Raw genomic sequence first — 22,974 nt, forward strand, 5'->3', positions numbered from 1 at the left:
TGCCGAAGAAGTGCTGAATAGTTTGTGGTCCTTCCGGGTTGAACTCCCACATACGGAGAGGTCGACATTTGCAAGGCAGGACTCGACGAACTAGCATGACTTACATTACCTTGACGAGGCTGACATCTCTCTTGAGGAGATCTCGGATGCGGCTCTGCAATGTCGGCACATCATTTGCTGGCCCCCAGTTCAGCCCCGTGTTGACCCATGACGCCAGTTGTGGCGGGGGACCCGAGCGAAAAGCAGGGGCGGCAACTCACTTAGTACCACGGGGAGTTGTGATGTAAAACCACTCCCGTTGTCATAAGCTGGACACCTCCGGGAAGGAACCCTTTGGCCATGGAGCATCGGCGCCTTTGCTTACTATGGCAACTCCGCATTCTGCGTGTCGCCCATTAATCATCTTCGGCTTCACATTAAAGGTCTTGAGCCACAAGCCGAAGTGTGGGGTGACGTGGAGGAAGGCCTCACACACGACGATGAACGACGAGATGTGAAGGATGGTATCCGGGGCCAGATCATGGAAATCGAGCCCGTAATAGAACATGAGCCCTCTAACAATTGATCTAGACTAAAGCCAAGCCCTCGGAGGAAGTGGGAAACGAATACGACACTCTCATTGGGCTCGGGAGTAGGAACGACCTGCCCTCGAGCAGGCAGCCTGTGTGCGACTTCGGCGATCAAATACCTGGCTTCTCTTAGCCTCTTGATGTCCTCCTCTGTGACAGAGGAGGGCATCCACCGACCTTGAAGGTTGGATCCGGACATGATTGAAGGTCCGAAATGCCTAGCCTGAGCCTTGGGTGTTGGAACTCGGGGTGGGGGAAGGATTCGATTGAGCACGAGAAGAAAAGGACAGGCATTGGCCCCCTTTATAAAGAGGGTGAATATCAAGCGTCCTCCGCGTGGCCGTTTGGAACTTGCCTAAAATCGAGGAGTCATACCGACAGGCCTGATTGGGTTGCCCACACCCGTATTGATGAGAATCCCGTGAAAAAAGGGACACGATCTCTGCTTCGACAAGACGTGCCAATAAATCCGCCTCGCGAAACGTGTGGCAGGCTGGGGGAAACGGTTCGAATAATGACCGGACCATGGTGTGATGCCACGTCATGAAAAGTTGTCAGCAGATTTGGATTTGTGGAAATATTATTCTCTCTACGATGGTATGTGGAATTTGTTTTGCAGAGCCGGACACTATCCTTGTGTTCAAAATCTTCTGTTGGGTATTCGGAGGAGGAACCCGCCTTGCAATGCCGAAGACAATCTGCGCGCCGGACTCATCGTCATTGAAGCCTGGTTCAGGGGCTACTGAGGGAGTCCTGGATTAGGGGGTCCTCGGACAGCTGGACTATATCCTTTGGCCGGACTGTTGGACTATGAAGATACAAGATTGAAGACTTTGATCCATGTACGGGTGGGACCCTCCTTGGCGTGGAAGGCAAGCTTGGCAATACGGATATGTAGATCTCCTCCCTTGTAACCGACTCTGTGTAACCCTAGCCCCCTCCGGTGTCTATATAAACCGGAGGGTTTTAGTCCGTAGGACAACAACAATCATACCATAGGCTAGCTTCTAGGGTTTAGCCCCTACAATCTCGTGGTAGATCAACTCTTGTAATACTCATATCATCAAGATCAATCAAGCAGGAAGTAGGTTATTACCTCCATCGAGAGGGCCCGAACCTGGGTAAACATCGTGTCCCCCGCCTCCCGTTACCATCCGCCTTAGACGCACAGTTCGGGACCCCCTACCCGAGATCCGCCGGTTTTGACACCGACACCTGTGCTTATGCCCTACGTTCCCGTTTGTTCGGCTAGGGCATAAAGGGAGCACCTCTGCGATTATTACTACCGGGTCATCCGGACGTGGACCTCAGACTGGGTGAAGCCGAAAGCTAGCATTCTTAAGGGAATATTTGGTTGGCGAACTAAAGACGTGTTACACTCATTACACTATGAACCCCCAGATGTCACGAACACTGCGATTTTTTCAATCATAGTTCGGGCATGCATACTAACGCATGTTCACCCAGGGAAAGGAACCCTTAACGGAACTATTAACTCTGGAAGATGTTTCTTACAATTATAATGTAATATAACATAGCTAGCCGGATACAACTTGTCTGTTCAAGCAACTATGACCCCTACGCCTCGTTTCCATGCATACCCCGGTCTATATTGCCGCTTTGGTATTCGAAAACACTCCGCACCTTCGGGTCCAGAGGTCGAAGCGAAAAGGTCTGCCATGACAATCGTTTTACAATCCGGCTAGGGATAACTTTGTCAATTGAAGTACATAGTCACTTGGACTCAAAAACTTCTTCCTCTATGCCATCTAACAGGCTGTCTAGCTTACAATCCTGTTGGGAATATTTGGCGGCTACCTTTACTTGGTCATATACCAAATGAACTGGAATTTCTTTTCCATCTGACCCCTTAGGCCCGACCCGGGCCATATGATTCGGATCAAGCTTGGTGTACCATGTCTTCACCATGGCCCAAGCCTCCCGCGAACCTTCTCGGCAGGCTGGTATCTTCCATAATCGAATACACCGCCGTGCTCCTTTGAATAGCTCCACGAGCTCCGCCATACTTCCTGGAGGGGAGGCGGATAGCCATAAAGCCTTAGCAACACTCCGCATTGCTTGCCGAACTCGCTCGTGCATTTGGGACAGCTCTTGTAGCAGGTCGCCTTGAGATATGGACATTTCCTCTTTGGGGCGGCCAGTCAGCATACCTGCAGACATAAATCTATCAGTTCCTGTCCTCGCCGAATTACATGGAGGCAAGTTCGAAAAGCATATTCAATATGCTGCCTCGTAGTCTCTTATTCTCCTTCACGGAGTCGGCCAGCTGGGCTCACACATCTTTTAGTTCTTCGCCCAGCAGGGTATTGGAATCCTGCAACTTATTTTTATCATCCCTGACCCGTGTCAGCACACGTTCGCCCGCGGTTAGTTGCCTTTTGGCCTCTTGTTCACCCACTTGCGTGACTTTCAGTGCTTCCTTCAGTTGATCTGACGATCCTGTCATGGGAAATACAACAGTATTAATATTGCTGGTATATGATTATATTTTTCTCGATAGAAGGGAACATTACCAGGCGGTGCCTCCTTGGATTTCCACAGTTCGGCGGTAGCAGCAGCTAGCTGTGTCCGACACTGTTCCAGCTCTTGAGACAGCAGGTTGTTCTTTTTCGTGAGCACCTGGTCATACAATGATCCTTAAATCAGTTGTACCAACTGCTTCAAGTCTCAGGGGCTACTGGTATATAATTATCAGATTTGTACAAATGTGTACTTACCCGCATATCTTTCAAATGCTGGTTTGTGGCTCTTGTAAGCCCGTCTCGAGCAGCTCGGATGTGTGCATCAGCCGAGCTGAAGGCGTTGAATGCCTCTTTTGTAAAGCCGGGGTCGCAACGAGCGGCCCGCCGGTGCCAATGATTCATGGCGCTTTCCACTTCAGAGTTTGAGACGGATACATCATCCGAATCCTCTGCCGAAGGACAATCCGGCGTCACTCTCGTATCAGCCCTCGCCTTTAAAGCAGGGTCTGGAACCTAACTTGTGGAGGCGCGGCCGGCAGGATCCGGCGAACGCTTTTCCTGATAAGGCACAGCGGACAATGTCACAGTTTGATGTGACTGCCAGGGGGCATTATTAAAAAAACATACCTCTTTGATGAAGGCTCTGTCGTGTTGTCGTTCGCCTTCCTCTTGGAAGATTTGCTCAGCACGGGCGCCGTTCTCTTAGGAGATGCCTCTGGTGCATGTTGAGGCATCGGGCGCCTCCCCTTTGGAGCACGAAATAGTGTGGTGGGTGAGGCGTAATGAGGAAGCTCTTTAGAAGAAGGTGTCTCTTGATTACTTACATGCGAGGCGGGGTGGAGGCCAGGATAGTCGGCGATGATGGCCACTTCTGTGCCGTCATAGCTCGCCTAGTAGTATACTCCATCCTCAAGCTCCACAAATACGTCAGGATCCTCTTCGAATCCGGGGTCAAGGTCCCGGTTGTGATCCTCTGGCTGGGGGCGGGGCTATGGATCCCCTCGGTAACCTTCCGCCATTCCTGTTGCAAATGGATGGGTTAATGTCCATTAAAAGTGACTCAGGGAGAGGTTTGAGTAAAGTGGTGGGATTAGAACTCACCCAGCTAGGAGGACTGTACATGGAAAATCCATCTCGACGTTTAAGACAAGTGAACTCCGCTTTCTCCCCTTTGTACAGTTCGGCCAATATTTTGGCCAAAACGGCGGGGGTGTCCGGACCCTTTCGTCCGCAGCGTGAGGCATCATCTTTCCCATTATAGTGCCACATGGGAAGCCCTCTGTATTGGAGTGGCTGGACCCCCCCCCCCCCGCACTATGGATGTCGCCATTACCTCGATTATTGATAATCCGGACTGGGCAAGTGTCCTTATCTTGCCCATGAATTAACGGACTTCCGCGCTATCTTCCTCCTCGAGGCTCCGAGGGCGCCACTGTGGCATTTTCTCAATGGAGCATTTGAAAATTCGGGAAGACCCATTCGAACTGGGTCGGGGAGAGCGACGTCCTCAATATAGAACCATTCTGAGGGCCATTCTTCGGGCGCCTTCTTCGGTGTGCCGGACAGGTATTCGGACCCGGCTATGTGCCATACTTCGGCGCCGCCCACCTCGAATGTCGACCCCTCTTGGTTGTGAGCGACGAGGCAGAATAGCTTCCTCCACAAATCAAAGTGGGCTTCACAGCCCAGGAAAAGCTCGCAAAGGGCAACAAAACCTGCGATGTGCAGGATAGAGGCTGGCGTGAGGTTGTGCAGTTGGAGTCCGTAATACTCCAGGAGTCCTCAGAGGAAAGGGTGGATTGGAAACCCGACCCTCTCAACAAGTAGGATACAAAGCACACCCGTTCCCCCCTGGATGGATTGGGGAAATTTTCCGCCAGAAGTTCGCCTGTGAAGGAGGTCAATCCTGCTCGAACAGGGACCGGATCCATGGGGGGAAGGAATCCCTGTGTTTGGAGCTTAACCAACTGCTCATGGGGTACAGAACATCTCTCCCAATTGCCTTTTTCGAAGCCGTGAGGGCGGGAGGAAGAACTGGGGACGCTAGCCATGTTGAGTGGTTTCCCCTGGTAAGACTCTAAGGATTTTCCGCTGGGTGTGGAATGGATCTGAGACCCAATCCCTTTAATAGAGGCCTTTCTTACGTGGCCGGGGGGTTATGTGCAAAAAATACCCCGACCTCTCATATTCGCTCGACATGTGGAAGCAGAAGGTGAGGAGGCACAGAAGCTGATCGGTGCGACATTAAATGGAAGGCCGAATACAACTCTTTAAGTCAGGTACTTTGAAGAGATCGGAGGAGGACCCCGCCTTGCAATGCCGAAGACAATCTGCTCGCCGGACACCTTGTCATTGAAGCCTGGTTCACGGGCTACTGAGGGAGTCCTGGATTAAGGGGTCCTCGGGCGTCCGACCTGTTGGACATGGGCCGGACTGATAGGTCGTGAAGATACAAGACAGAAGACTCTCTCCCGTGTCCGGATGGGACTCTCCTTGGCGTGGATGGCAAGCCTGGCGTTCGGATATGAAGATCCCTTTCTCCGTAACTGAATTTGTACAACCCTAGTCCCCTCCGGTGTCTATATAAACCGAAGGGTTTAGTCTATAGAGGCAATCACAATCATACAGGCTAGACTTCTAGGGTTTTAGCCATTATGATCTCGTGGTAGATCAACTCTTGTAATACTCATATTCATCAAGATCAATCAAGCAGGAAGTAGGGTATTACCTCCATAGAGAGGGCCCGAACCTGGGTAAATATCGTGTCCCATGTCTCATGTTACCATCGACCTTAGACACACAGTTCGGGAACCCCTGATACGTCTCCAACATATCTATAATTTTTTATTGTTCCATGCTATATTATATTCTTTTTTGGACATTATTGGGATTTATTATACACTTTTATATTATTTTTGGGACTAACCTATTAACCGGAGGCCCAGCCCAGAATTGCTATTTTTCGCCTATTTCAGAGTTTCGCAGAAAAAGAATATCAAACGGAGTCCAAACGGAATGAAACCTTCGGGAACGTGATTTTCGGAACGAACGTGATACAGACGACTTGGACCCTACGTCAAGACATCAACCAGGAGGGCACGAGGTAGGGGGCGCGCCTACCCCCCTAGGCGCACCCTCCACCCTTGTGGGCCCCCTGTTGCTCCACCGACGTACTTCTTCCTCCTATATATACCTACGTACCCCCAAACTACCAGATACGGAGCCAAAAACCTAATTCCACCGCCGCAACCTTCTGTACCCGTGAGATCCCATCTTGGGGCTTGTTCCGGAGCTCCGCCGGAGGGGGCATCGATCACGGAGTGCTTCTACATCAACACCATAGCCTCTCCGATGATGTGTAAGTAGTTTACCTCAGACCTTCGGGTCCATACTTATTAGCTAGATGGCTTCTTCTCTCTTTTTGGATCTCAATACAATGTTCTCCCCCTCTCTCGTGGAGATCTATTCGATGTAATCTTCTTTTGCAGTGTGTTTGTTGAGATCGATGAATTTTGGGTTCATGATCAAGTTTATCTATGAACAATATTTGAATCTCCTCTGAATTCTTTCATGTATAATTGGTTATCTTTGCAAGTCTCTTCGAATTATCAGTTTGGTTTGGCCTACTAGATTGATCTTTCTTGCAATGGGAGAAGTGCTTAGCTTTGGGTTCAATCTTGCGGTGTCCTTTCCCAGTGACAGTAGGGGCAGCAAGGCACGTATTGTATTGTTGCCATTGAGGATAACAAGATGGCGTTTATATCATATTGCATGAGTTTATCCCTCTACATCATGTCATCTTGCTTAAAGCATTACTCTGTTCTTATGAACTTAATACTCTAGATGCATGCTGGATAGCGGTCGATGTGTGGAGTAATAGTAGTAGATGCAGGCAGGAGTCGGTCTACTTGTCTCGGACGTGATGCCTATATACATGATTATACCTAGATATTCTCATAACTATGCTCAATTCTGTCAATTGCTCAACAGTAATTTGTTCATCCACCGTAATACTTATTCTCTTAAGAGAAGCCACTAGTGAAACCTATGGCCCCCGGGTCTATTTTCCATCATATTAATCTCCCGACAACAAGCTATTTCTGGCGCCGTCTTTATTTTGCTTTCTTTACATTGCATCTTTATCATAAAAATACCAAAAATATTATCTTATCATATCTATCAGATCTCACTCTCGTAAGTGACAGTTTAGGGATTGACAACCCCTTATCCCGTTGGTTGCGAGGATTTATTTGTTTGTGTAGGTGCGAGGGACTCGTGCGTGGCCTCCTACTGGATTGATACCTTGGTTCTCAAAAACTGAGGGAAATACTTACGCTACTTTGCTGCATCACCCTTTCCTCTTCAAGGGAAAACTAACGCAGTGCTCAAGAGGTAGCAAGAAGGATTTCTGGCGCCGTTGCCGGGGAGTCTACGCAAAAGTCAACATACCAAGTACCCATCACAAACCCTTATCTCCCGCATTACATTATTTGCCATTCGCCTCTCGTTTTCCTCTCCCCCACTTCACCCTTGCCATTTTATTCGCCCTCTCTTTTTCGTTCGCCTCTTTTTCGCTTGCTTGTCATTATGGCTAGTCCTCTATCTTCTCCGTTGTCTCCCGAGAATGAAGTTCTTAATTTTAAGCAAAGGAAGGGAGAAAATCTAAAAGACGCTTGGTATAGAATTTGCAATGCTCAAAATAGATCTACCAGGAAGCAATCTACTTCCGTTCTTCTCCGCATTTTTTATGTAGGGGCTACTCCTTGGTACAGATATATCCTTGATACCATTACCGGAGGGAATTTCTTGGGTAGCCATTTGATTCTTATAATGCTATGATAGATTTATTTGGCTCACCACCTCTTTTGATTAATGGAACTATGTTAACTTTGGAGCATGTAATGCAAAGACTTGGAATTATTGAAAATAAATTTGCTACCATAGAGTTAACTGAAAATTTGGATAAAAAGATCCACAACCGAATTACCCAATACGGATCTAAAGTAGGAGTCACTTTGAAAAATATTAACTAGAAGGAACCCATAGTTAATGAAAGAATAAATCAGGATTCCACTAGAATTGATAAACTTGAGGGTATCATTACCAACTTGGGAACCGCTTTTTCTTCCGTAAAGAATACTCCAAGTCCTCCAACTAAAATTGCCAAGTTTATGTATGTTCCTAAAAATAAGGGTGAATCTTCTAGTAAGGAAACTGCGGATCTCAAATCTATAAGCATTCATCCCAATCTTTTTGCTATCATTAAGGAACCATTTGCTACAAATGAATTTTTCGATTTTGTGCCTAGGAGTTTGATAATTAATAAAAAGAAAGAAACTCCTAAGGATGATAGATGTCTTATTAAAGAGTTGCCTGCCAAAGATGGCAATACCTAGATCTATCCTTGCTTTTATGCCTAGCTAGGGGCGTTAAATGATAGCGCTTGTTGGGAGGCAACCCAATTTTATTTTTATTTTTTGGCCTTTTGCTTCTACTTAGGAATAAATCTTTGATCTAGCCTCTGGTTAGATGTGTTTTTACGTTTTAATTAGTGTTTGTGCCAAGTTTAACCTATAGGATCTTCTTGGATGATAGTTATTTGATCTTGCTGTAAATTCCAGAAACTTTCCGTTCACGAAAATAATTGTTAAAAATCACCAGAACGTGATAAAATATTGATTCTAATTGCTTCTGATCAATAAACAAATTGTCTAGGTCGTCCTATTTTGGCTGAATTTTTGGAGTACCAGAAGTTTGCGTTAGTGACAGATTGCTACAGACTGTTCTGTTTTTGACAGATTCTGTTTTTCGTGTGTTGTTTGCTTATTTGATGAATCTATGGCTAGTAAAATAGTTTATAAACCATAGAGAAGTTGTAATAAAGTAGGTTTAACACCAATATAAATAAAGAATGAGTTCATTACAGTACCTTGAAGTGGTCTTTTGTTTTCTTTCGCTAACGGAGCTCACGAGATTTTCTGCTAAGTTTTGTGTTGTGAAGTTTTCAAGTTTTGGGTAAAAGATTTGCTGGATTATGGAACAAGGAGTGGCAAGAGCCTAAACTTGGGGATGCCCATGGCACCCCAAGATAATCTAAGGACACCTAAAATCCAAAGCTTGGGGATGCCCCGGAAGGCATCCCCTCTTTCGTCTACTTCCATCGGTAACTTTACTTGGAGCTATATTTTTATTCACCACATGATATGTGTTTTGCTTGGAGCGTCTTGTATTATTTGAGTCTTTATTTGTTAGTTTACCACAATCATCCTTTCTTTACACACCTTTTGAGAGAGACACACATGATTCGGAATTTATTAGAATACTCTATGTGCTTCACTTACATCTTTTGAGTTAGATAGTTTTTGCTCTAGTACTTCACTTATATCTTTTAGAGCACGGTGGTGATTTTGTTTTATAGAAACTATTGTTCTCTCATGCTTCACTTATATTATTTTGAGAGTCCTACAAAACAGCATGGTAATTTGCTTTAATTATGATAGGCATTCAAGATTAGTAAAAAAATTCTTATGAGTGTGTTGAATACTATGAGAAGTTAGATGCTTGATAATTGTTTTGAGATATGGAGATGATGATATTAGAGTCATGCCAGTTGAGTAGTTGTGAATTTGAGAAATACTTGTGTTAAAGTTTGTGATTCCCGTAGCATGCACGTATGGTGAACCGTTATGTGATGAAGTCGGAGCATGATTTATTTATTGATTGTCTTCCTTATGAGTGGCGGTCGGGGACGAGCGATGGTATTTTCCTACAAATCTACCCCCCTAGGAGCATGCGCATAATACTTTGCTTTGATAACTTGTAGATCTTGGCAATAAGTATATGAGTTCTTTATGACTAATGTTGAGTCCATGGATTATACGCACTTTTCCTCCTTCCACCGTTGCTAGCCTCTCTAATACCATGCACGTTTCGCCGGTATCATACACCCACCATATACCTTCCTCAAAACAGCCACCATACCTACCTATCATGGCATTTCCATTGCCATTCCGAGATATATTGCCATGCAACTTACCACCGTTCCGTTTACTATGACACACTCCATCATTGTCATATTGCTTCGCATGATCATGTAGTTGACATTGTATTTGTGGCAAAGCCACCATTCATAATTATTTCATACATGTCACTCTTGATTCATTGCATATCCCGGTACACCGCCGGAGGCATTCACATAGAGTCATGTTTTGTTCTAAGTATTGAGTTGTAATTCATGAGTTGTAAGAAAATAAAAGTGTGATGATCATCATTTTTAGAGCATTGTCCCAAGTGAGGAAAGGACGATGGAGACTATGATTCCCCCACAAGTCGGGATGAGACTCCGGACGAAAAAAAAGAGGCCATAAAAAGGCCCAAATAAAAAAATGAGAGAAAAAGAGAGAAGGGAAAATGTCACTATCCTTTTACCACACTTGTGCTTCAAAGTAGCACCATGATCTGCATGATAGAAAGTCTCCTATGATAACACTTTCATATACTAGTGGGAAATTTTCATTATAGAACTTGGCTTGTATATTCCAATGATGGGCTTCCTCAAAATGCCCTAGGTCTTCATGAGCAAGCGAGTTGGATGCACACCCACTTAGTTCCTTTTGTTGAGCTTTCATATACTTATAGCTCTAGTGCATCCGTTGCATGGCAATCCCTACTCACTCACATTGATATCTATTAATGGGCATCTCCATAGACCGTTGATACGCCTAGTTGTTGTGAGACTATCTTCTCCCTTTTTTGTCTTCTCCACAACCACCATTCTATTCCACATATAGTGCTATGTCCATGGCTCACGCTCATGTATTGCGTGAAGATTGAAAAAGTTTCAGAACACTAAAAGTATGAAATAATTACTTAGCTTGTCATCGGGGTTGTGCATGATTTAAATATTTTGTGTGGTGAAGCTAGAGCATAGCCAGACTATATGATTTTGTAGGGACAACTTTCTTTGGCCATGTTATTTTGAGAAGACATGATTGCTTAGTTAGTATGCTTGAAGTATTATTATTTTTATGTCAATATTAAACTTTTCTCTTGAATCTTTCGGATCTGAATATTCATACCACAATTAAGAGAATTACATTGAAATTATGCCAAGTAGCATTCCACATGAAAAAATCTGTTTTTATCATTTACCTACTCAACGACGAGCAGGAATTAAGCTTGCGGATGCTTGATACGTCTCCAACGTATCTATAATCTTTGATTGTTCCATGCTATATTATATTCTGTTTTGGACATTATTGGGCTTTACTATACACTTTTATATTATTTTTGGGACTAACCTATTAACCGGAGGCCCAGCCCAGAATTGCTATTTTTCGCCTATTTCAGAGTTTCGCAGAAAAAGAATATCAAACGGAGTCCAAACGGAATGAAACCTTCGGGAACGTGATTTTCGGAACGAACGTGATACAGAGGACTTGGACCCTACGTCAAGACATCAACCAGGAGGGCACGAGGTAGGGGGCGCGCCTACCCCCCTAGGCGCACCCTCCACCCTTGTGGGCCCCCTGTTGCTCCACCGACGTACTTCTTCCTCCTATATATACCTACGTACCCCCAAACTACCAGATACGGAGCCAAAAACCTAATTCCACCGCCGCAACCTTCTGTACCTGTGAGATCCCATCTTGGGGCTTGTTCCGGAGCTCCGCCGGAGGGGGCATCGATCACGGAGTGCTTCTACATCAACACCATAGCCTCTCCGATGATGTGTGAGTAGTTTACCTCAGACCTTCGGGTCCATACTTATTAGCTAGATGGCTTCTTCTCTCTTTTTGGATCGCAATACAATGTTCTCCCCCTCTCTCATGGAGATCTATTCGATGTAATCTTCTTTTGCTGTGTGTTTGTTGAGATCGATGAATTGTGGGTTTATGATCAAGTTTATCTATGAACAATATTTGAATCTCCTCTGAATTCTTTCATGTATAATTGGTTATCTTTGCAAGTCTCTTCGAATTATCAGTTTGGTTTGGCCTACTAGATTGATCTTTCTTGCAATGGGAGAAGTGCTTAGCTTTGGGTTCAATCTTGCGGTGTCCTTTCCCAGTGACAGTAGGGGCAGCAAGGCACGTATTGTATTGTTGCCATCAAGGATAACAAGATGGGGTTTATATCATATTGCATGAGTTTATCCCTTACATCATGTCATCTTGCTTAAAGCGTTAGTCTGTTCTTATGAACTTAATACTCTAGATGTATGCTGTATAGCGGTCAATGTGTGGAGTAATAGTAGTAGATGCAGGCAGGAGTCGGTCTACTTGTCTCAGATGTGATGCCTATATACATGATCATACCTAGATATTGTCATAACTATGCTCAATTCTGTCAATTGCTCAACAGTAATTTGTTCACCCACCGTAATACTTATGCTCTTGAGAGAAGCCACTAGTGAAACCTATGGCCCCCGGGTCTATTTTCCATCATAATAATCTCCCGACAACAAGCTATTGCTGGCGCCGTCTTTATTTTGCTTTCTTTACTTTGCATATTTATCATAAAAATACCAAAAATATTATCTTATCATATCTATCAGATCTCACTCTCGTAAGTGACCGTGTAGGGATTGACAACTCCTTATCGCGTTGGTTGCGAGGATTTATTTGCTTGTGTATGTGTGAGGGACTCGTGCGTGGCCTCCTACTGGATTGATACCTTGGTTCTCAAAAACTGAGGGAAATACTTATGCTACTTTGCTGCATCACCCTTTCCTCTTCAAGGGAAAACCAACGCAGTGCTCAAGAGGTAGCACCCCCTACCCGAGATCCGCCGGTTTTGACACTGACACAAGCCATTAAGCAACACCTCATCCCCTTTTAATAGTGTTGGCTTTTCCTATGGACTCAATATGATCTTGGATTACTAAAATATAAAATGAAGAGTCTTGAGCTTTTGCCAATCCTTGTCCTTAGTTTCTTGAAGGGGTTCCACTTCCTCTTGTCCATGCCACTCCACTGTCGAACTCATGTGAAATATACTAGGTAAAAGTATTAGTCCAACAAGAGATATGTTGACATTAATTACCAAAATCACCCAGGGAGCACTTGTGCTTTCAGAAGGGCAATAGAGTTGATGTAGATGCCCTCCGTGATCGAATCCCCCTCCGGCAGGATGCCGAAAAAGGCCCCAAGATGGGATCTCAAGGGAATAGAAGGTTGCGGAAGTGGGAAAGTGTTTTCGTGGATGCTTCTAGTGTTTCTGGAATATATGTGAATATATAGGAGGAAGAGCTAGGTCATGGGGTCATCGAGGGGCCCACAAGGTAGGGGGCGTGCCCTCCACCCTTGCCGCCGCCTCATGGCTCTTCTGACTTGCACACCAAGTCTCCTGGGTGTCTTCTGGTCCAAGAAAAATCATCATGAAGTTTTATTCTGTTTGGACTCCGTTTGGTATTCATTTTCTGCGAAGCTCAAAAACAAGGAAAAAAGAAAACCGGGCACTTGGCTCTAGGTTAATAGGTTAGTCCCAAAAATAATATAAAATAGCATACTAATACATATAAAACATCCAAACCAGATAATATAATAGCATGGAGCGACCAAAAATTATAGATACGTTGGAGACGTATCAAGCATCCCCAAGCTTAATTCCTTCTCGTCCTTGAGTAGGTAAATGATAAAAACAGAATTTTTCATGTGGAATGCTACCAAGCATATTTATCCATGTACTTTTTTTATTGTGGCATGAATGTTCAGATCCATAAGATTCAAAACAAAAGTTTAATATTGACATAAAAACAATAATACTTCAAGCATACTAATAAAGCAATCATGTCTTCTCAAAATAACATGGACAAAGAAAGCTATCCCTACAAAATCATATAGTCTGGCTATGGTCCATCTTCATCACACAAAATATTCAAATCATGCACAACCCCGATGACAAGCCAAGAAATTGTTTCATACTTTTGATGTTCTCAAACATTCTCAACTTTCACGCAATACATGAGCGTGCGCCATGGACATAGCACTATATGTGGAATAGAATATGGTGGTTGTGGAGAAGACAAAAAGAAGGAGATAGTCTCACATCAACTAGGAATATCAACAGGCTCTGGAGATGCCCATCAATAGATATCAATGTGAGTGAGTAGGGATTGCCATGTAATGGATGCACTAGAGCTATAAGTTTATGAAAGCTCAAAAAGAAACTAAGTGGGTGTGCATCCAACTTGCTTTATCATGAAGACCTAGGGCAATTTGAGGAAGCCCATCACTGGAATATACTAGCCAAGTTCTATAATGAAAAATTCCCACTAGTATATGGAAGTGACAACATAGGAGACTCTCTATCATGAAGATCATGGTGCTACTTTGAAGCAAAAGTCTGGAAAAAGGATAGTAACATTGCCCCTTCTCTCTTTTCTCTCATTTTTTATTTTTTTATGGTGGGCTTCTTTGGCCTCTTTTTTTGTGTGTGGGCTTCTTTGGCCTCTTTTATTTTTTGTAAAGTTCGGAGACTCATCCCAACTAGTGAGGGAATCATAGCTTCCACCATCCTTTCCTCACATGGGACAATGCTCCAATAATGATGATAATCACACTTTTATTTACTTACAATTCGATACTTAGAACAAAATATGACTCTATGAATGCCTCCGGCGGTGTACTGGGATGTGCAATGACTCAAGAGCGACATGTATAAAAATAGATGAATGGTGGCTTTGCCACAAATACGATGTCAACTACATGATCATGCAAAGCAATATGACAATGATGGAGCGTGTCATAATAAACGGAACGGTGGAAGTTGCATGGCAATATATCTCGGAATGGCTATGGAAATGCCATAATATGTAGGTATGTGGCTGTTTTGAGGAAGGTATATGGTGGGTGTAAGGTACCGGCGAAAGTTGCGCGGTACTAGAGAGGCTAGCAATGGTGGAAGGGTGAGAGTGTGTATAATCCTATAGTCCATGGACTCAACATTAGTCATAAATAACTCACATACTTATTGCAAAAATTTATTAGTCATAAATATATGGAGGGCTGCAACCCTTGCCACACGCCGATGGAGAACAGGCTGAAGCTGATGAAGAACGATGGCAGCAATGTCGTTGATCCCACCGAGTACCGGAGCATCGTTGGGAGCTTGCGGTACTCGGTGAACACACAGCCGGACATCTACTACGCTGTTGGCCTCGTCAGCCACTACATGGAAGCTCCAATAGCTCTGCACATGGTGGCTGTGAAGCACATACTCAGGTACGTCAGCGGCACGGCAACGTACGACTGTCGCTATGTGCGGCATGGTTCATCGCATCCATGGGGGCGCGCTACAACGACATCGACTTCGCTGGTGATCCGGATGACTGCAAGAGCACCATCGGCACAACTTTCTTCTTCGGCTCCAGCTGCATGATTTGGGCATCACAGAAGCAGAAGACGGCGGCTCTTTCGTCGTGTGAGGCGGAGTATATTGCAGCAGCCACGGCTGCCTGCCATGGTGTGTGGCTCGGCCGGTTGGTCGGAGAGCTCCAAGGCGAAGCACCCATGGAGGCCAAACTCCTCATCGACAACAAGTCTGCGATCGTGCTGTGCAAGAATCCGGTTCACCATGACCGGAGCAAGCACAACGACACTCGCTATCATTTCATACGCGAGTGCGTCGAGGAGAAGAGGATTGATGTTCAACACGTGAGTACTGAGGAACAGGTTGCTGATCTTCTGACCAAGTCGCTTGGGCGTGCAAAGTTCGTCGAGTTCAGAGAAAAGCTCAGCGTCGTCGACGTGAAAGGAGCAAGCCACGACTGAGGGGGTGATTTGTTAGCATTCATTCGTGTCATAGACAGTTCAGGTGCATGTTTGTTTTTTCCTTGTACGTATACATGCCGTGGGCATGTTGCATAGCTGCGTGTGTGTAGCCTAGGTCGTGCGCTAGGCAGCCCGGGGCACTGGCCACTACCAGTTCAATGTGGGATGGCACGTTTTGCGTGCTGGGAGTGGCGGAAGTATAGGATTAGCCGTTAGCTTAGTTTGCATGTAGCTCAAGTTATAAGGAACAAGGAGAAAAAAGAAAAGCCGCAGGAAGTGTGCGCGGCACAAAAATCTCTTGTCATCTTTGTTTCAGTTACAGAGAGTGTGAGAGTCCATCTTCAGTGAGAGAGAGAGATCGCCGGCGACGACAGTTTCTGCCAAAAGCTATGTAGTCAATGGAGAACACAACTCAAGTGTGGCTTCGCCACTGGGCGTCATTAGCCCCACCGGTGAAACATTTGTTGTTTGTAGATGACAGCCTGATGTTCTTTAAAGCAAATAATGAGGGAGCTGAAGAGGTTTCTCTTCTGTTGGAGACATATGCAAGAGCTTCTGGTCAAAGAATTAACAAAGACAAGTCTTCCCTCTTTTTCAGTAAAGGATGTCCTGAGGGGGTAAGAGCGGCTATTAAAAATAGCATGCATGTACCAAATGAACAACTCAATGAAAAATACCGTCTAATATAGGGAATTCAAAGAATGGTGCTTTCAAATATCTGAAGGATAGGTTATGGGAGAAGATTCAGGGATGGATGGAAAAACTTTTGTCTACAGCCGGTAAGGAGGTTCTAATTAAGTCGGTAGCTCAAGCCATTCCAGTTTATTCCATGTATTGCTTCAAACTCCCTAGGGGATTGTGCCAACAACTAACATCCATGTTCAAAGCTTTCTGGTGGGGGAGTAAGCAGGGACAAAGGAAGCCCTATTGGGCGTCATGGGATTCCATGAGTATGCCAAAAGGCATGGGAGGTTTGGGATTCAGATATTTCAAAATTTTCAATATGGCTCTTCTTGCTAGGCAGGCGTGGAGAATATTTGAAAACCCAGGTTCTCTTAGTGCCAGAATACTTAAAGCAGTCTATTTTCCTGACATCGATTTCTTGTCGGCTAAACTTGGGGGGCACCCATCTCAAATATGGAGAGATATGATCGAGGGACGGGATACCATGAAATTGGGCTTGATAAGACGAATAGATAATGGAGCTTTGACACATATCTGGAGCGAGAACTGGCTACCTCAAAAGGAAAACATGAGGCCAATTCTGGCCTTAGTAAATGATCCACCACAGCTAGTTTCAGATTTAATGGATCATGAGAATGCATGCTGGAATACAGGGCTGATTGAACAAGCGTTTTTAGCCTATGATGCATCGGCTATGCAGAGGATCCCAGTGTGCACTCGGGTCATGGAGGACTTCTGGTCTTGTGGTTTTGAAAAGAACGGAATCTTCTCCGTTCGGTCTGCACATAGAATGATGGGACATTTACATCTGTGCCCCTAACTCGAACCCACTACTCATATTTGCCCCTAATTTTGAAGCATGCTCAAATTTGCCCCTCCGCCGTTAAGTCTCTACTCAGAAATGCCCTTCCGTACAGTACTGTAGCACTTTCCGTCCAATACTGTAGCACTTTCCGTCTGCTACAGTACACATGGGCCTTTGATGGTCAAAGGCCTTTGACTGGACGGAAGGGCATTTCTGAGTAGTGACTTAATGGCAGAGGGGCAAATTTGAGCATGCTTTGAAATTAGGGGAAAATCTGAGTAGGTGGTTCGAGTTAGGGGCAAAAATGCAAATGGCCCTAGAATGATTGTGGCAATAAAATAGAGAAGGGAGGATTGGTTGGAAGAGCGGGCAGGATCCTCAAATAATGCTAAAAATGAGCAATCATGGGAAACTTTGTGGAAAGTGGTTGTTCTGGCGAAGCTGAAAAACTTCTTGTGGGGGTTGTCAAAGAATTTGTTGCCAACAGAGGATGTACGGAAGAATAGGAAGATGTCACATCACGAGGAGTGTTTTGCATGCGGGGCACAAGATTCATGGCGCCACAGTCTCCTTGAGTGCAACATGGCGAGATGTGTTTGGGCTTTAATTGACCATGATCTGCTGGAGCATATGATAGCTACGTCTGAACCTTCAGCTCGTGCCTGGTTATTTTCCATGATGGAGGTTTTGAATCATGAGGAGTTGACAAGAATGACAGTATCTTTGTGGGCTATTTGGTATGCTAGGAGGAAGTTGATCCATGAAGGGATAAACCAGAGTCCATTTGCAACTCATAATTTCGTTGTCAATTTCATAGTAGAACTAGATCAACTTAATGTGTGACCAGAACATCTAGTGCGGACAGCTCCTGAACAAGGTCACCACAGGTTTAACTGGATCTCACCGCCGGAGGGCGTCATAAAAATTAATGTTGACGCTGGGATCTCAACATACCTTAATGTTGGAACGGCAGCTGCAGTATGTCGGGACCGGGATGGCAATTACTTAGGCTCCTCCATGTTGGTTATTCATGGTATGATTGATCCTCCAACTTTAGAGGCAATTACATGCAGGGAGGGTCTTTCTTTGGCGTGTCACATCTCCAAGTTGCTTCGGATTGCAAGCAGGTGGTACATCATATACATCAAAGAGCTGGAGGAGATTGTGGCACTATTGTTGGAAGATTTTAGATACATCTATTTCTTTTGTCTCTTGTAATTTTTCTTTCGAACCTTGAGCTGCTATTATGAAGCTCACATGCTAGCTAGGTTCGGTGTTTCTGTCCTAGTTGGGAGGCACCTGTGGTTGGGTACTCCTCATGACCCAATTGTAATTCATGTGAACCTTTTTGCTAATCAATAAAGGCCTAGCAACCTTTTCACACAAAAATGTAACACATGTCCCATTCATTTGAGTCTGGCTGCTTGGGCGCGGTTAATACGGTGAGAAGCAGAGATCTTAGCAGTTCACAGAGCCAAACCAAGAAAAGCACGGAAAATTCAGGACTGGATTGAGTACCATCTGTAAGTGATTATATGTTTCCACGAGATGGTATTGGCTAGAGGTTTTCTTTGTTATTTTTCTTTTCTGTAACTTGTTGTATATACTTTTACATTAATATAAAATACCATAGAACTATTGTTCTACGATCCAAGTTAAAAAAAAGAGTACGCTTTTCTTTTTAGAGAGATCAAGGAGAGTATGTCCAAGCTTAGTTCTGGCATTACTCAAATTCATTGTACTCGGAATTCTTCTACCTATGCATTGACAACTTTTGGTAGGTCTCAAGTCTGAACTGTTGTATGGCTTGGGTCGGGTCCGGAGGTTGTTCTGGACATTGTCAAACATGATTGTAGCCATTGACTGAGTAATACAAGAATTATTTCGCAAAGAAAAAAATACACATGTCCCATTCGTTGAGCTAGAAAGCAGACCCACCTCACTGATGTTTGAAGAATCTTATCGTTCAAGTGACATCTCAGTCTTTCACATCTTATTCGTTGAGCTAGAAAGCAGACCCACCTAACAATCGAGGTCGACATCAAGAGAGAGAGAGAGGCTGTCATTTAATCTGCTCTCAGTCTTTCACACCTATGCTTTCTGTACGCCGTGACTCCATCCAACTGCACGCCGCAAAAAAGAGGTAATAGCACCAACAGTCCTGGAACTTGTCCAGGATGTGATGATCTATTCCAAAACTTGCAAAAGCAAACTATTTCATCCCACAACTTGCAACCAATGTGCAAATTTGGTCCTAGCCAATCACACGACGACAAGTGGAGCCTAGTCAGCACAGCCGGTTAGCGCAGCACATTTTGCAATTACCCCCTGGACTTAGCACTAATGAACCCGCACTACACCGCACTTTTCACCTAAATTTATTGGGTCTCCCCTCCCCTCGCCCAATCATTCGTCCTCCTCTCTCCTTGTCTGTGACCGGCCGACAGGCCGTGCTGGCTGCGCTCGCGTGAGCCATGGCGTCATCATCGCCAGACTTCACCGGCGGTGTGCACCCCCCGCCTACCGCGCACCAAGTTCGGCCGTTCGGTGTCAACCCTCCGGACTATGGTTCCTCCTCTCTGCTCGATGTCAACCCTCTCGGTCGGTGTTCTCCTCCCCGTTGGATCGCCCAGTTTTGAGCTCGTTTCAGGCCCATTGGGTGGTAGTGCGTGGTTCTAGTGCTTCCCGTGACGTCAAACTGGTTATTGGGTAGTCGATTGTAGTCTAAGGTTTAGGGTGAAGTTGGGGATTTTAGGCAAGAACCTAGGGTTCTTGTTTTGAATGTTTTTCGGCCAGACTTTAGGTTTATGGCTAGTACGTACATATTGTTTTGCAAATACGTGCCAATTTGGCCTAGGGTTTGTGCATAGGGGATAACATTTGCAGTGTAGAAAGTCTGAACTTTGTTTGACCTATGTAGGGCACGGCTTGACATAAGTAGTGGATTAGTACTTAGTTTGTACATTATCCATGCTAAATTAGTTTGTTGCTGCTTTTGTTGAGTTAATTTGCAAGCTGTAGTTAACTGAATTTATTCTGTTAACTGAATTCAGTTGCAAGTTGCAGTTACTTTATTTTTTTAGTTAACTCAGCTTTTCTAAAGATAACTGAATTTATTCAGCTTAGTTAAAGATGCAGTTAACTTGAAGATTCATTTAACTTGAGGATGTAGTTAAATGTATTTATTCAGTTATGTTTATTGATGTGTGTGCTTACATTCTGTACTGTGTGGTTGTAGTTTGTGATTCAGCAATGGTACTCAGTGTGGACACCCCTTTCTTCACATTAGAACTAGAGCATGGTGGCCTATTCTGTGGGCCAATAAATAACATGGAGTACTATAATCCTTCAGTGGAGGTGCTTGACTATGTTGATGCTGGCACATTCTCATATGTAGTCATTGAAGAGCACCTGCTATGGTTAGGATATCCTGTCAATGAGCACATCATTTATTGGTGCATGCCTGACAAAACAGTTTCAGATGGTATGCTCAGAATCAGGGGTGATGAGTATGTGAAGCAAATGATAACAGCCAGTGCTCAGCATAAGGTTCTTGCAATCATGGTTGATCATTCAGATTTCATCAGTAATTTCATGCAAGATTTCATATGTACAGTGGGAGTAGTAGAGAATCCTGTCAGAGTGGTAAACCCAATTGTTGTTGTAGCCAGTGCAGCTAGTTCTCACAGCATCATTTCAGTCAATGCTGAAGATCCAATTTAAGAGTTTGCAGCACATGAGACAGAAGCAGGCAACTTGCTGGTTAATGTTGCAGAAGAAGAGCATTTGCTGACTGATGTTGCACAAGGAGAGCACTTGCTGACTGGTGTTGCACGAGGAGAGCACTTGCTGACTGATGTTGCACAAGGAGAGCACTTGTTGTTTGATGTTGCAGTAGAAGAGCATTTGCTGACTGATTTTGGTGAAGAAGATCACTTGCTGACTGATTTTGCTGAAGAAGATCACTTGCTGACTCATGTTGCAGAAGATGTAGTGCTTTCAGATTTAGATTTCAGTGACAATCATTATGACATAGATGATGGAGATGATGATCTTTATGAAGAGAACATTGACTTTGCTGTTGATGAAGAAGCTAAGCAAGAGGAGGAAGAGGTGGAACCTGACTATGTACTTGATGATGAAGATTTGAATATGTCAAGAGAAGAAGAAGAGCAACTGATGTACAAGTTCAAAGCTTTCAATTCCAAGGTGGACATGAAAAACCCTATATTTAAATTAGGGATGGTCTTTGCTGATGTGGTAGAGCTGAAGAAAGCTATTACTACCTATTCAATAAGGAACAGGGTGCAGATCAAAAAGGTTAAAAATGACAAGATCAGATTTCATGTAGTTTGTCTCAGTGATTGCCCATGGCTGCTTAAGGCTGGCAATGACGACAAGAGGATTTGTCATCAAGGCCTACTATGGAGATCATATGTGTTAGAAGAAGTGGAGGTTGAAGGACATGACAGCTAAATTCCTTTGTAACTATTTCATAGATAAGTTCAGAGATGACCAGAAGATGTCACTTGGAACATTTTCAAGGAAAATAACAAAGGAGTTTAATTGCACCCCTAATAGATGGAAGCTAGCTAGGGCTAGGACAGCAGCACTGAAGAAGATCCATGGTGATCAAGAAGAGCAATTCAGTAGACTATGGGATTATGGACATGAATTAAGAGACAAGAACCCTGGCTCAACTTTTTTGCTGACAACTGGACTGGTCAAAGATACAAAATTTCCATTGGGCAGAAAATGTTTGAAAACACAGTATTGGTCATATGATGCCTGTAAGAGAGGGTGGCTTAAGGGTTGCAGGCCTATTATCTGCATAGATGGTTGTCATATGAAAAATAGGTTCAAAGGTCTACTGCTTAGTGCAGTTGGCATTGGTACTAATGACTGCATTTTCCCCATTGCTATGAGCTGGGTGGAAGTAGAAATCACAAGTTCTTGGGAGTGGTTTCTCACAACTTTGAAAGATGATTTGAACATCACCAGCAGTGGTCCTTTCACACTTATGAGTGACAAGCAGAAAGGTTTGATAAATGTTGTCCACAAAGTTTGGCCAGATGCAGAGCACGGGTTTTGTGTGAGGCATATTTACCAAAATTTCAATGAGAAGCAAAAAGGAGAGGTACTGAAGCAAGACCTGTGGGCCATTGCCAGATCACCAAACAAGTTGAAGTGGAGAGAGAACTGTGAAAAAATGGATGGTCACAGCTCAGCTGCTTTCCACTAGACTGAAAGACTAGAGTGGAAAACTTGGTGCAAATCATTCTTCAGTGAATTTCCAAAATGTGAAATCCTGCTGAAAAATAACTCTGAAGTTTTTAACAATTATATCCTTGAGGGTAGAGAAATGCCAGTGCTAAGTGTCGGTGTGGAACGACACCTATGGGATCACAAGAATCCCCACTACGGTTGCCGGGGCGCGGGGTTGCGAGAAGAGCAGGGCTAGTAGACAGCACAAGGATCATTTTCCCAGGTTCGGGCCGCGAGGATGCGTAAAACCCTAGTCCTGCTTTGGTGGGTCTATTTCAGAGAGTTCTTGAGCTCTCGAACTAGTTGTGGTCAGTGTGTGGTTCGCCAGAGCCGAATCCTTCTCCAGTATGCCAGGGGCCTCCTTTTATAGTTGGAAGGGGCTGCCACAGTGGCAC

Source organism: Triticum aestivum, chromosome 4D, assembly GCF_018294505.1.
Source record: "Triticum aestivum cultivar Chinese Spring chromosome 4D, IWGSC CS RefSeq v2.1, whole genome shotgun sequence".
Taxonomy (NCBI): Eukaryota; Viridiplantae; Streptophyta; class Magnoliopsida; order Poales; family Poaceae; genus Triticum; species Triticum aestivum.